The sequence below is a fragment of the Trichosurus vulpecula genome, chromosome 7 (genome assembly GCF_011100635.1).
Source record: "Trichosurus vulpecula isolate mTriVul1 chromosome 7, mTriVul1.pri, whole genome shotgun sequence".
Lineage (NCBI taxonomy): Eukaryota > Metazoa > Chordata > Mammalia > Diprotodontia > Phalangeridae > Trichosurus > Trichosurus vulpecula.
The window spans coordinates 147,634,599-147,650,962 of NC_050579.1; positions in this window are offsets into that span (position 1 = coordinate 147,634,599).

Sequence of the window (16,364 nt, forward strand, 5' to 3'; positions counted from 1 at the left end):
GTAGGGAAAGAGAGAAGAGGGGGAGGAAGATTTGCCGCAGCATTTTCACAGGGCAAGAAATTCCACCCAGCTCAAATGTGTGTTTGGCCTATTGCCTGAGGCCTTGTTGAGCACATGACTATCACTCTTCTGCCTATTTCTGGCCCGGATTTGGGCCCTGGTGGCTAAGCAAACCCCAGTAGTGGCTAAAATTAGGCAGTCAAGTTGTGACAACACATGCTCGTCTCCAACAAAGGAGAGACATCTATTTAAAAGAAAAAGAAGCTAGACTTATTCACGGGTCAATGTCAGTCACATGTAACTGACTAGTTTCTGTTTCTGTTATTCAGATAACAGCTGAGATGCCCTCTGAGATCAACCCACCTAAATAGACCACTTCCTGCCCAACCACCATCTTGAAATGGCTGGCACTGTTGTCACGAACCAATATTGCACTTTCTATCGTGAGCAATGTAGCCCAACTGGAGAAGATGATAGGAAGTGTTATGAATATTATGAATTAGAGGGCTTTTCAAATGGAAGAAGTGAGAAGTGGTAGATATATATGGCCCATCCTCTTGACTTAATGTGCTTCTTCTGCCTTTCGGAAGATGTTAGGGACTGGAACTAGTTTCCATCATTATGTGAGAACTGTACTTGAAGGCTGTGAGGATCATAATGTAGGCTCATAGATTTAGATCAGGAAGGGGCCTTACAGCCCAACTAACTCATCTCTCTGTAGATTATTCCCCATTGACCCGAAAAGTAGTCGTCTCAAGATAGGAAATTTTCTAAAAATGAGGCTTCATGCAAAGATAATAACAATCCCTTCTTTAGTCTTGCCCGACTCTTTGTGACTCCATTTGGGGTTTTCTTGGCAGAGATACTCGCACGGTTTGCCATCTCCTTCTCCAGCTCATTTTGCAGAGGAGGAAACTGAAGCAAATAGGGTCAAGTGACTAGCCCGGGATCATACAGCCAGTAAATGTCTAAGACAGGATTTGAACTCAGGTCTTCTTGACTCCAGGCTTGGCACTCTATCCACTACGCCACCTAGCTGCCCAGTAGTGATAATGACTAGCATGAGTATAGTGTTTTAAGGTTTACGAAGCATTTTACAGATATTTTCTCATTTTATCCCCACAGCAATCCTGGGAAATAGGTGCTATTATTTTCCTTTTTTTTTATACATGAGTAAACTGAGTCAAATGGAGGTTAAATTGGTCCAGGGTCCAGTTTAATAGTATGAAGCTTGATTTGAACTCAAGTCTCCCTAACTTCAGATCCAGTGCTCTATCCACTAGATAAAATATCTTTCCATGGAAAAAACTGACACCTTGCTCAAGTTGGAATCATTGAGTCTAGGGGTTTTGGTGGACTACCGGTTCAACGTAAGTTAACAATGTAAGTTGTTGGTTTAATTTTTACTTTTACATCTCCTTAAGATATAATATATGTCCTTTCTTTTTCTTAGCCAAATTCTTAGAAAGCATCTTGTGTGCTTGTTGTCTCAATTTCCTCACTTCCTGATCACTTCTCAGCTTTTTGCAATCTGGCTTCTAGACTGAACGTGCAAATGAAATTGCTCTGTCCAAAGTCGCCAATGATGTCTTCACTGCTAAATCTGACAGCCTTTTCTTTAGTTCTTATTTTACTTGCCTTCAGAAGCTTCTGACACTGTCATCTTATCCTTTTTTCATTTTTTTCCAGTTCAATTTTATTTCCAGTTCCAAATTCTCTCCTTCTCCCACCCCTTCCCAAAACATTGAGAAAAGGAGAAAGACAATATATGTATAGACATGCAAAACAAATTTTCATAGCAGCCATGTTCCCAGAAAAAAAAATCAAGAAATATAAGAAAATGTGCTTCAGTCTGCACTCTTGGTCCATCAATTCTTTTTCTGGAGGTAGATAGCATGTTTCATCATGAGTCCTTTGAAATTGTGGTTGGTCATTTGTGAGGATCAGAATTACTGAGTTCATCATAGATGATTATCTTTACAATAGTTGTTACTATATAAAGTGTTCTCCTGGTTCGGCTCATTTCACTTTGCATCAATTCATATGAGTTTTCCTAGGTTTTTCTGAAACCATTGCCTTCATCATGTCTTATAGCACAATAGTATCTCATCACATTCCTATACTATAACCATTCAGCCATTCACCAACTGATGGTATCCCCTCAGTTTCTAATTCTTTGCTACCACAAAAAGAGCTGCTATAAAGGTAGTCACACATATGGACCATTTTCTTCTTTCTTTGAGCCCTTTGGGGAATAGTGGTCAAAGGAATATAGAAAATGGTGAGATTAGGTCACAGCTTTAACAGCAGTGCATTAATGTTCTTGTCCCCCCAGCATTTGTTATTTTCCTTTTTTTGTCATCTTAAGCCAATCTGATGGATATGAGGTAGTACCTCAGAGTGGTTTTAATCTGCATTTCTCAAATTATTAGTGATTTAGAGCATTTTCATATGGTTATTGATAGCTTTGATTTCTTTTTCAGAAAACTGCTTGTTCATATACTTTCATTATTTGTCAATTGGGGAATGGCTTTTGTTCTTGAAATTTTGACTCAGTTCCTCATATATTTTAGAAATTAGTCTTTTATCAGGGAAGCTTGCTACAAAGATTTCCCCCAGTTTCCTACTTGTCTTCTAATTTTAGGTGCATTGGTTTGTGGAAAAACTTTTTAAAAAAAATTTATTTTAACAAGATTATCTTGTGAACCTCTCTATCTCTTGTAGGTCATGAACATCTTCCCTTATCCATAGATCTGACAGGTAATTTCTTCCATGCCCCACTAACTTGTTATGATATTACTTTTAATGACAAAATAATGTACCCATTTTGAGCTTATCTTGGTATGCAATGTGAGGTTCTGGTCTATGCCTAGTTTCTACCAGACTAATTTCTGGCTTTCCCCATTGTGTGTCAAATAGTGAATTCTTGCCCCAATAACTGGGCTCAAACACTAGGTAATTGTGCTTATTTGCTTCTGCATATTGTGCACCTAATCTGTTCTGTTGTTCAACTTTTCTGTTTCTTATGCCATCAAATTGTTTTCATGATTGCAGATTTATAGTATTGTTTAAGATCTGGTACTATAAGTACCCCTTTCTTTCCATTTTAAAAAATTAGTTGACTCTCTAGGGTTCTCTAAGTAAACCTTCCTATCATCTGCAGAGTGATAGTTTTGTTTCCTCATTGTCTAGACTTTATTTCTTCAATATCTTTTTTTCTTGTTTCATTGTAATAGCTAGCATTTCTAGTACCATACTGAATGGTAATGGTGATAATGGACATCATTGCTTCATCCTTGATCTTATTGGAAAGGCTTATAGATTATCCCCATTACAAATAATGCTTGCTTTTGGTTTTAGTTAGATAATATTTCTCATTTTAAGAAAAAATTAATTTATTCCTATGCTTTCTAGTGTTTTTAACAGGAATGGGCATTGTATTTTGTCAAAAACTTTTTGTGCATTTATTTATCATTTTAAGAAAGCTCTGTTTTTTTCTGTGCTTGTGTGTACGTGTTTAAACAGGAATGGGTATTGTATTTTATTAAAACCTTTTTCCTCATTTTTGGAGTTAACCATATGATTTTTGTTGTTTTTATTGTTAATAGGGTCAGTTATGCTTATATTTTTCCTGACATAAATCCACCCTACTCATAGTGTATGATCTTTGTGAAGTATTGCTGTAATCTCCTTACTAGTATTTTATTTAAAAATTTTTTCCTCAATATTCATTAGCAAAATTGGACTATAGTTTTTGTTCTTCCTGGTTTAGGTATCATCACTATATTTGTGTCATGAGAAGTAGGTAGGAGTCTTTCTTTACTTATTTTTCCAAACAGTTTATGTAGTATTGGAATTAATTTTTCTTTAAAGGGTTGGTAGAATTTACTTGTAAATCTGTCTGGTGCTGGGAGTTTTTTTTCCCCTTAGGGAACTCATTTATGGTTTATTCAGTTTATTTGTCTAAGACAGGGTTATTTAAGTGTTTTATTCCCTATTCTGTCAACCTGGGTAATTTATATTTTTGTAAATATTCATTCATTTCAATAAGATTGTCAGTTTTATAGGCATAGTGCTCCATTGAGTCCCCACCATATGCAGGCCATTATATAAGCAAGCAGAAATGCATTTTGTTTATTTGATAGTGGAGAATATGGGTAGTGGAATACATGTCTTCCTAAGTCACCCTAAGAAACTAATGATGGCTATTACTAGAGACCCTGGAAATAGAACATGCACCATTTTCAGATGAGCTATTGATATGTTCCACATTCCACATCTTAGAGATCATTTGAACAACTATAGAATTATATTTTATAGAAGAAATTCAAGTCCACACACCTTATTGCTCTCTAACCTTCAAATAGAAGGCAATATGGCCTCCTTTTAAGACAGATTATAATCTCTGGAATTGTCCAGGATGAACATTCATGCACAGAGGCAAAGAGTATGGCAAAGATTTCAACTCAATATGAGGTCACAACTTTGTTTATTGAGGCCAAACTTGTTGAGGGCAATAACTATGTCTTCTAGCTTTTTTTGTTTTCCCCACAGTTCCTTGAACGCAAAGTGCTAAATTAATGCTTTTTGGTCATGATGAGGCTCTACTAGAAGCCCAAGTTTTTTAATGCAAATCAAACTGAGGTTTAAGCTTTTTATCACCTATAGAATCTACTGACTATTTAAAAAGGAGATATATTTACAGAGAATAAGTCCATTTCATCAACAAATATTCATTAAACACCTACTGAGCACACTGTATTGTTCCAGATTCTATGGTCATAACTGCGTGTGATAGCCTCTGAATACTATAAAGGAGAGAAGTTTACAGATAATAAGTTTATTTTTCCCACAAATGTTTATTAAGCACCTGCTATGTGCGATGCAGTGTACTAGGTTCCAAGGCCACAGAGATAAAGCAGGATCAGAAGACAATTTGAATAAAGAGATGGAACTCCAGGATGTAGCTAAAGGGTTAGGGATCATTTACATGGAGGTACTAATTTAAAACCATGCAAGTAGATGAAATCACTCATGGTAAGTGATCACTCAGTATAAATGAAAGCACTCAGAGTGAGAAGAAAAGAATGGAGGAGAAGAAAAATGGCTGAGGATGGGTACTTAGGGATATTTACATTTACGGGGCTGGAGGAAGAAAAGGAGCTGGTAAAGGAACCCCAAAATGGAGTACTCATTCTGGTAGGAATAGAACCAGGAGAGTGTGGTATCAAAAATCACCAAGTCGTTTCTCATTTTCAAGATAAACTACAGAAATTATAGAGAATAATTGTTTTTACATTACTGCAATAGTCCCTAAATCTTCCCACTTAAGTAATCCTCAGTTGCCAGAATGATCCACATAAATAAAAAGGTTTCATTATGTTTTATCATGCTCAACAGCCCATACTGGATTGCCATTACATTTGATGTGAAGTAAAAAAACCCTCTACCTAGTTTGAGTGCCCCCATAATTGAGTCCCCTAGGTGCTATATCAAATGGATCTTTGATCTCATTGATTTGACTGCTCCCTCTAATGATACAGGTTGCAACCCTTTCATAGCTCAGCCTATTTGCTCCCCTCCCCCATTCTCCTATAAATTCCTTGCAGTGAGTCCATAAAACATGCAAGAGCCTTCTTTTCTGTCTCTTGACATCACAAAACATTGCTAAACACTCTGGCTGTCCACTTGTCATTCCACATTCTTACCACATGACTAGCTCATCTTCTCTTCCTATCATATATTTTCCTGATGACAACTGTTATTCCTATTCTTCAAGGTTCCTCATTGGCTAAATGCTGCAAGCTCTTCACACCCACCATGTGCCTTTCCATTTTCTTCTCTGTGATATTTATTTTAAATTATAGGATGACTATTATATCTCATGTCTCACTGCCATATGTCAACATCAGTAGGATGTTGATATTAAAAAGATGGTCCTTGGTTTCTGAAGAAAGCATGGGGTCATTAAAAGTGCTTAGCAATTTCTCAAAGGCAATCCAGACTTCTCTCTTCTTTCTGTATATTTGGGATCCAATTCATTGTCTAACTTCATTGTTTGGATGCATGAATGAAAAAGCACTTACTACTTGACCTTTGCTGTTCAGGCAACTCATAGTAGATAGAATGATGGACCTAGAGTCCAGAAGACCTGGATTCAAATTTGGTCTCGGATACTTGCTAGCTGCGTGACCCTGAGCAACTCACTTAACCTGTTTGTCCCAATTTCCTTAACTGTAAAATGCAATAACAAAAGCACCTACTTCATAGGCTTATGAGGAACATGTGAGATAATATTTGTAAAGTACTTAGCATGGTGCCCAGTACATAGTAGGCACTGTAACAATGCTCATTCCCTTCCCTTCCCCACATTAGTTCCATTCCAACTTTTCCTATAAGCACATCTGTGACGTTAAAGTGCAAATGTGGTGGCTTCGCTGTCCCTGATGGAGAAAATGGTTTGTCACAATAATTTCTGCAGAACTTTTCCATCTATATTCTTCTTGTTGTTCTTCTTTATCTTTAAATATCTTAAAAATCTTCATCTTTAAATACCCAGTAAAAGCATTTTGCTTCAATGGATTACATGCATCATTCCATACATCTTCCACTAGTTTTAGTCTCCAATGTTTACCTCTGCTTTATAAAGTGTTACTGCTCACAATTATCCATCGTCCTTCTCTGTAAGATCCTACAAACAAGTTCATATTCTAAATATGTTGTCATTGGCTACTATCTATCTACACTTGGCTAGTAAGTCAAATATTCACTAAGTAAGGAACTTTCTGGATTCTTTTGTTCTAAGCGATGGTTTATATTAGTTCACCTCCTGCCTAAAATTAAATGTGATTTTTGTCACCCATTTTCAATTTTCATTATCAGTGCCTTATTTAAAAAGTTCTTGATCAAGTCTTGTCAAGTGCATATCAAATCATTTTCTGATTATTACTCGTCTAGATTTTTATTAATTCTATTAATTGCTCTGACAAGTCAGTGGCTGAATTGTATACAAATTGATTCAGCACTGACATCTATATCAATAATTAGTCTTCTGCATATTAAAATATTGTAAATTTCATTTTTAAGCTATATAGTGCTTGCCATGTCCAAAACCACCAACTCTTTTCTCAGAGAAAGTGTCCAGCATTAGAGGAGGCGGGGAAAAGACTGCAGAGACATTACAAGTCAAATGTTAAACTTCCTGTGTTAAACTTTGTGTTAAATTTCCTGACCAGGAAAAGATATTTATAGTATCTTTTCATGGTCAGGTAGTTTAGCCAGAGAATTTAGGCTGTTTAAATGAATCTAAGAATCAGTGAAGAATGGGAAGGGGGAAGGGGGAATTAGCGAATCAACCAGTTGTTTGGTTTACATGATGACAACTAACAGCTGATTTGACTGACCTTCACCCCTTGTAACCACATATTTAGGAATTAAGGGAAAGAGGCCCAACTCAATTCAGAAACAACCTACCTAGCTACAGTTTATTGACATTAAAATAAAAGATACAATAAGGATACATTTGATACTCTGTGACATAATCTCTTACATTCCTTGCCTGACTCTGAGGCATACCACAGCACACATCAGGAGCTGACCAGCTCACAAGACTGCAGAGTGACTGATTTGCTCCTTAAGATTGTGGTTTACATGGTTTCATATGCAGTAGTAACACCAAGAGTCTTACAAATGCACTATTGTAGGGCAAGCAACCCACAAGCCCTTTTGAATGTTCCACGGAAATCTAGCAGGAATTTATTAAACATATGCTCGGTGGTGAACACAGATAAAATAAAAACATCACCCACTCCACTCAAGGAATATGACATATACAAATATGTATGTATGTATGTAAACATAAATGAATATATGCACTATGTGTGTGTGATATGAGGAGGAAAGCAGAGAGATTACTAGCAACTAAGGGTATCAGGAAAGGCTTTCTTAGGAGGTGGTACATGAACTGAACCTTGAAGGAAGCCAGGGATTCTAAGAGATGGAGAAGGAGGGAGAGCACTGCAGGCATGGGGCACAGGCTGTGCAAAGGTATAGAAGTGGGAGATAGAGGGCCAAGTTTGAGAGGTACCAAGTAGGCAGTTTGATCGGAATGCAGAGTTTGTTAAGAGGACTAATGTACAAAAATAGAAAGATGAGTTGGAGCCAGATTGTGAACGACTGAGAAGTATGTATTTCATCCTACGAGCAACTGGTAACCAACAAAGTTTCTTGACCAGGGGAGTGATAAGGGTAGACTTGTCCTTTAGGAAGATTATTTTTGTAAATGAATTGAAATTGAAATGATCAATCATTAATTAGCTAGAGAAAGACAGACTTATGGATTAAAACAGTTCCTTTGATGCATAGAAGGTACACCTATGAGTCAGTTGCCCTGTGTGTTTCCTCCTCTAAGTCCCACATTTCACTTTGGGTAAAGCTAGGTGGTCATCCTTAACTGGCTAGGTGGTAAAGTGAATAGAGCGCTGGATTTGGCATCAAAAAAAGCCTTGAGCTCGAGTTCTACCTCAGATACTTAGTAGATATGTGACTCTTGGCAAGTTACTTAACCTTAATGGGCTGCAGTTTCCTAATCTATGAAATGAGGGTGTTGGATTAGACAGGCTTTAAGGCCCTTTTCAGCTCTGATCTTTGATCCTGTGAACTGATTTTGGGTTCACAGAATAAACTAAACTGACTAGTTGTTATGTGGGAAAAAAAAATTGGGACACTAATTCATTGTTGGTGGAATTGTGAACTGATTTAACCATTTTGGAGCACAAGCTGGGATTATGCCCAAAGAGTTATTAAACTGCCTTTGACTTTTGACCCAGCAATACCACTACTAGGTCTATTTCCAAAGATGATTAAGGAAAAGGAAAAGAACCTATATGTTCCAAAATATTTATAGGATCTCTTTTTTGTAATGGCAAAGAACTGGAAATTTCACAAATGCCCATCAATTGGGGAATGGCTGAACAAGTTGTGATATATGATTGTGATGGAATACTAACTACTGTGTTATAAGAAATGATTAGCTCGATGATCTTAGAAAAGCATGGATAGACTTGCATGAAACAATGAAGAGTGAAATGAGCAGAGCCAAGAGAATCCTATATACGGTAACATCAATATTTTTTAAGAACAACTTTGAGTGAAGTCATTTTGACTATTATAAATATTCAAATTAACTACAAAGGCCATATGAAGGAAGATACTAACTGCATTCAGAGAAATAACTGATATATAGAGATATATATAGAATGATTTTACATATATGTACATACATATTTATATTTAATGGTAGCCATCTCTGGGGTAAGGAGGAATATAAAAGGGAAAAAAGAAATTTGTATGATAACTTTATTATGTATTTAAAAGGAATAGCAAGTTGTATATAATAGATTTGCAGTTTCATATGAAATAATCTTTTTTATTATACTATGTTATGGAAATGCTTACTTTATTTCATAAACTAAAAATAAAATAAATTAAAAAATTTAAAAAGTGATCACAGCTATCCTGATGTTTCCTGGAAACATTTCATTGAAGTATTCTGAGTTTTGTGGCCCACCACCAGGATCAACACCTCCATTTTCTTTACATTAACTGGATTAGTTTGTGTAAAAGGATTTACTGATAGACCTTAAAGGGAGAACAGAGACTAGTCTCTGGCTTGGACTGTCTGTCCAAGAAAAGTCTTAAGAAAAGTCAGCAAAGAAAAAAACCTTCTCTCCTACACAAAACAATGAAGGACAGCTGCTCATGGGGGAGTCAGATGAACGAAGAAACAAGTATATGAAACAGTGGTATTTGCACAGTTACTGCACTGATTTCAGAGTATCAGGCTGCTGGTGGTGACAGAGCCATCTGTCTGATGCCTGTCTTTTTGCATTTCCCTGTCTGTCATTAATTTTCTAAAAAGACCCTGAGTGACATGCCCTTCCCAGTGACCATACTTGGAAACAAGGTATGTGACAGATATGGGGGAATGGCGCTGCTTGGTAGAGGCTCCCAGGTGGGCTTATGGGAGATTATGATTGGGCAGAGTAGATGAAAACAGCTGGCATGCTTTCGAGCTAGCAGTAGTAAAACAACTATTTAGAATGCCAGTGTTGCATTTTGTCTTGGAATTTGGTGCAGACTGTGGGACGTTTGATCTTTATAGATCATAGGCAATAATAGAAATATTTGAAGAGCATTGCCTGTGTATGTAGAAACAGGTTATTGTTGAATCAATTAGGCTACCTCTCCAGGTCAGTGAAGTATAGGTCCACCCACTTCCTTCTAAGCAAGGCCATTTTCCCTTTACTTCCCAGCAAGTACATTCCCTCCTCCCCACCTTTTCTTCTGAGGCAGCTCTTCTGTCTCATTAAAAAAAAATATGCAGAAAATAGTGAGCCACAAAAATACTTCCAAATGTTTGTGTTTTGGATTTTGGTTGCAATGTTACTTTTCTGGTGACTAGTTGAGCTTGGTTTTATGGAACTGGGTTTTGGGAGGTCAGATTTCAAGGCTACATTTCAAATAATCTCCTTGAAACCTCATTTCTAAAAAAAGGACGAAGTTGTTATTGTGAATATTACTGGATGTTCAAGAGTGCATGTAAGTGAATGTTTAAGAATCTACATAATATTGTGAGTCACATAATGCCCCTACCCAAATAACTTGCCATTTTCTAAAAATGGAATGGATGAAAGAAGTGAGTTATTTTGACCATTACGGTTTTAGGCACCAGCATCTCTCAGGGTGATGGAGGATATAAATGTGTACTCTTCATGTTGTTTTAGATATAATTAATTGACTTGGATGCACATTTGTCATTCTAGAAGTTAAGTGTAAGCCATGTGAGGGCAGAGAAAACATCCGTTCTGTTACAGCTTTCTCATTCAACAGTACAGTAAGTACAGTCAAGTACCCAGTGGACCCTCTGTAATGGTATGAAAAAAGAGGAATTCAGCCTCCAAGTCTAAAGAGATGTGCAATTTAGGAATACAGTAGGACTCTGGATATAGAGAAATCAAATGGACATTGCAGGTAACTACAATTCTCTTCACATTTTAATGAGCTTCCTAATGACATTGAACTGGAGTTTATTATCTCCTCTCTCAGATTAGAGTAGCAAGTATTCTCATAGATTTTAGAATTACGAGGGATCTTAGAAACCATTTAGTTCAACTCCCTTGTTTGACAGACGAAGAAACTGATACACAGAGAAATGAATGGACTTGCCAATGACCGTTCTATTAGTTAGTGGCAAAGCAGGGGCTAAAAGCGGGGCTGTGCTACAGCCATTTCTAACTGGCTTGAAAGCAGATTGCTAAACTTAAGGTGAGACAATTTACACCTCAGAAGTCATTGATTTTTTTTTCTAGACAAGAAAGTGTTAATAATACAGATTAAATTTAAAAGTCTATGTGCATATTTTTGCAGGGTGGGAGAGTTTTGTTATTACAAGAAAACTTCTGCATTGCTCTGGAAGCATTGCTTGAGCTCAGGAGGGTTTCTCTTGACTCCACTTATTCAAAAAGCCTTTTGAGAAGATCTGAGTTATATGGAAGCTGTTGTGTTTTATGGACTGATAAAAACGGCCTGTTTTTTTACCCAGAGAAACTGATAGTCTAGGAGAAGACCCTTTATGTAAAAAGAGAGCGAATCACCAGTACAGCCTGAAACCTGACTTTAGAGATTACTAGTTGGCTCGCAATCCTGAACCTGTTGAAGTCTGCTCCCCTCCAAATCTTGGGTACACATAAGACTATATACCCTCTCCTCCATCGCAAACTCTTAGGTGCAGTGGTCACTTTCTTCCGAAGTCTGTATCATTCCTATCCTAACAAGTTATTCTTCCCTTTAGTGAAGAGTAGCCCCCGAGTGGAATTTCCCCTGATCAGTTTCTCCTTTTGAAAGGAGCAAATGAAAAAAATACTGCCATTAGGTCTATACCCCAAAAAGATCAAAGAAAGGGAAAAAAGGCCCATACATACAAAAATATTTATAACAGCTCTTTTGGGGGTGGCAAAGAATTAGAAACTGATGAGATCCCCATTATTTGGGGAATGCTCAAACAAGTTATGGTATATGAAAGTGATGGAATTCTACTGTGCTATAAGAAATGATAAAGGGGATGATTTCAGGAAGACTTGTATAAACTGTTACAGAGTGAAGTGAATAGAAAGAGGAGAACAATTAATACAATAACAACATTATTGTATAGCTAAACAACTCTGAATGACTTAGTAACTCTGATCAACACAATGACCAACTGCAAGGACCTAGAGGGCCACATGCAGCTTCCAGACCACAGATTCCCCACCCTTAGATTAGATGATCTCTATGGTCCCTTCCAGATCTAAAGTCCTATGTCTATGTTCCTACGGGGAGTCAAATGTTTATGTGGGGATTTTCCTCATCCTATTTCCTAACTTGTCTTATAGTTTTTTTTGGTTTCTTTCTTTTCTTTATATAAATATTGATCTAACCCATATATTGGAAATAATAGAAATCTATTCAAGTGCCCAATGGCTTTCATATCTGAGGTTATTTGTATATTGTTAGAGATAATGCTTGCATTTTTATAATGAGCCACACGAGGGAGCTAAAATTTAAAGAGGCTAAGCCTATTTTCCAGAATGAAACTGTATCCATTCTTCTCCAACCAAGCTTAGTAGCATGGTACATTTGATGGAGAGCTGGTTCTGGAGTCAGAGGATGTGGGTTCAAACTTTACCACTAATGATTACTACATGCATTACTCTGGGCAAGTCAATTAACCTCCTTGGGTCTCAGCTTCTTCATGTGTAAAATGAGCAGGTTGGTCTTTGAGGTCCCTCCCAAGCTCTAGATTTATGATGCTATGACACTGAGGAACACAAAGTCAGTGATCACCAAGTTCTAAAAACAACTTTCAAAAAGATACTTTAAAAAGTCCCATTAAATGAACTGAGAAAGAGTGTAATGTACAAATGCACAGCTATGAAAATTTAAATGAGCTTAAATCTATTCTCTGGTGGGTGAATGGGGGCTGAAGTAGCATAAATTCTCAGAGGGATGGCTTCTGAAAACTTTGCTGAAGGTGGGAGACTGAGTTTTCCTCATGATGTCATATTCTGTCATTCTTTAGAGTAGGAAAACATAACCTCAATAAATAAGTAGCCTAATTGTACAACTGTAATCTCACTACAATTGTGACTGGTACCTTTAACAATTTTCAAAATGTTCCTCTAAGTTTTCAATCACATATAAAGATCAGTGATACCACATGTCCGAAAAAGTTACAGAGGAGGTTATTCCAGAAAATTAGTCTGCAATTGGTGTTTTTCTGTGGCATTGGGAAGAGAGTCATTGAAAGGTTAGACAGAGCCAGAAGAAAGAGAATCTTAAATATTCCTCTATCAGTGGTTGGACAAGGCCCTGATTGTTTGATAGGGTAAGGTATTTTCAGCTATGGAATCACTCTGTCAAGTTGGTTTCAATGTGTTTAATCTCTGTAAATTTAAAAATGTCTTTGTGTTCAAAGCTTGGGAGGCTTATTCCTGGCCAAGTATACTTAATAAAACAGGGAATGTGAACAAAGGATTGTTGTTGACATGTACCTAGTCATGTCTCCACCTGCCCTCTTTTGTGTCTTGCCTAACTCCTTATATTTCATTTACATGGGAGACTAGATGATACTGGAGGGTTCAAAATAACTATAGGGCCTTCAAATCTCTTGGGGAGTTTGTTTGTTTTACAAAATCCCTGAACAATTTTTGAGGGCGTAAGATCTCTATGAGGGGTTGAATGTGAGGTATGAAGAATTTCTAACATTAAGTCAAATAGCTGTCTAGAACAAATATTGGGATGAAGGCATGACTGTGGACTCTGTTTAGTTAACTAACTTTTCTATGTTACAAGACTACTTGGCCAGACTTTCCATCTGGACAGAAAAGCTGCTAAGGTCTCTGGGAAATGCAAAACTTTCTCTCCTTGGCAAGAAAAAAAATGAGGATTCTTTTCTAGTCTAACATTGAGATTTACCCATATCCCAAGCAGCTTCTTATTGGGAAAACCTTATCATCCTGCATCAGCTTCAGTACCCTCTGCCCCTCTGATTGGACAGTAGAGCCATGAATTCCAAAAACTTCATTTGAGTAGGGAGCTCAGCTCAGAACTAAATCTCCTCATTTCTCCACTGGCTGCACTACTTTGGGACTTATCTGACTTCTCCACTCTTAGGCCCTCAGGTTGGGTACTTTTCTTTCTTTCTGTCCGCTCCTTTTAGCTTCTCTTTTATTTGTCATTTTCCCCATTATATTGTAAGCTCCTTGAAGGCAGGGACTATCTCTTTTTGTTTCCTTTTTGTATTTGTATTCCCAGTACTTAGCACAGTGCCTGGTACACAGCGGTCAGTTAATAAATATTTGTTGACTATTAATGGTTTTGTGAAAGGCCTGACTCCCTCATAAGATCTAATTTTCCCACCCACTCGATCCTTAATGAATCTTGTGGGAAATAGGAAAGTAGTTAATAACACATGCATTAATTTTTTTTGTTAGACCTGTAATTTCATTGGCTTATGGGGTTCCTGGTAAAGAAACTCTCTACCAATGTTACAGGTAATTATCAAGGCACTAATTTATTTTGAAGCTTAAAAAAACCTTAGGTATAGAAAGTCTCACTCCATAGTTTAGACCAAAATAATGTATTCTGGGAATGAATTGTCTAGTTTTAAAGTCTTGTTTATCTGTTTAATGTAACCACATGCCATGCCTATTTAATTATAAGCTCTTTCAGGTTTGGGATTCTGTCTTACTCATCTTTGTTATCCCTTTGGTGACTAGCACAGTGTGTCACAAAGCAAGTGCTTAATAAATAGTTACTAGATGCTTGAACACATCCCTTTTCACTTTCTTTTGTGCAGACATAGCCTCTTTGCTCTCTTCCTGCAGAAAGGAAAAACATTTGAATTTATTCTTAGATGTAGAACCACCCCTCATGGATATAGCTTATATTTCAGAATGAAAGTTGGCATGCGTGCAAGGGAGGTAAAAACAATCTTGACTGTGTTTTTCTAAGCTTTTATTGAGTGCTGACAGTGCATCAGAAGCTCTGTGAAAGAGTTATGATCTCTTCCTGGTGGGCCAGCCATTTAATCAGTCTGAAAAAGTAATGAAGACATCATAGAGGAAAGAATGGACAGCCAACACCAAAGAAGAGCAAGCCTGTCATTTACCACAAGCTCTGGTTTCACTCTGTTTGTCTTTGCCCTTCACCTTTAACCACTGCCACATGAGGCAGAGTCAATACGAGTCCAAGAAGGCTTTGGGGAAAGAGATAGACTTATCTTCCTGAGTTCAAATCTGGCCTCAGACACTTGCCAGTTATATGACCCTGGACAAGGCACTTAACCCTGTTTGCCTCAGTTTCCTCATCTGTAAAAGTGAGCTAGAGAAGGAACATGGCAAACCACTCTAGTATCTTTGACAAGAAAACCCCAAAAAGGGTAACAGAGAGTTGGACATGACTGAAATGAATAAACAACAACAACAGCATTGATATTTATTTGTCCAGAAAATATAATCAAAAGAAAGTGAGGTCAAAGGTAAGTGTCTATCATACCATGTCACTAATAAGAAGCCTAAATGTTTCAGTGATAGCCACTTTATTAATGTATGTAGAGAAATTACATAATGGGCTTTAGTTTTTTCATTCCTAAAATATTATGAAACTAATATTAATAAAAGGAAGCTGATGTAATGGAAGGAGCTATAGATTTGGATTCAGAAGATGATCTGGCTATAAATCCCAGGCCTACAATTCTTAGTTGTTCAACTAATGGATTCTGAGCCCATTTTTCTCTATAAAGAAAAGGCACAAAAGTGTAGTCGATAGAGAGCTGGTGTCTGAATCAGGAATACCTAGATTCAAGTCCCAGTTCTGTCATATGTTGACAATATGACCCTGAACAAGTCATTTAATCACTTTGTTCCCCAGGCAATTCCAGGACTATAAGTTGTATAGCAGGTGCTGATATTATTTGGTAAAGGAAATTCTTCACCAGGATCTTCCTAAACCAATGAAATCACAGGTCTGGTAAAAACAACACCACCATACTCCTGAGGGAATTTGTTGTGGGGAAATCACTTTGTAAACTGCAACATTTCCTTCGAATATGTTGTTTTTAATAAATTTGCTTTATCCCGAGTTATCTATATGGAAATCACTGTTAAAGAAAGCATTAACTTTTCAAATATTCTGATAGCAGATCCTGGCAACAGACCAAATGCTGAATACTTATTGAAATGTCCATCTTGTATCTGGGACTGCAATTGTTAGATTAAAAATTCCTTGGAGGCAGGAACTGTCTTTTTGCCTCTTTTTGTTTTCCT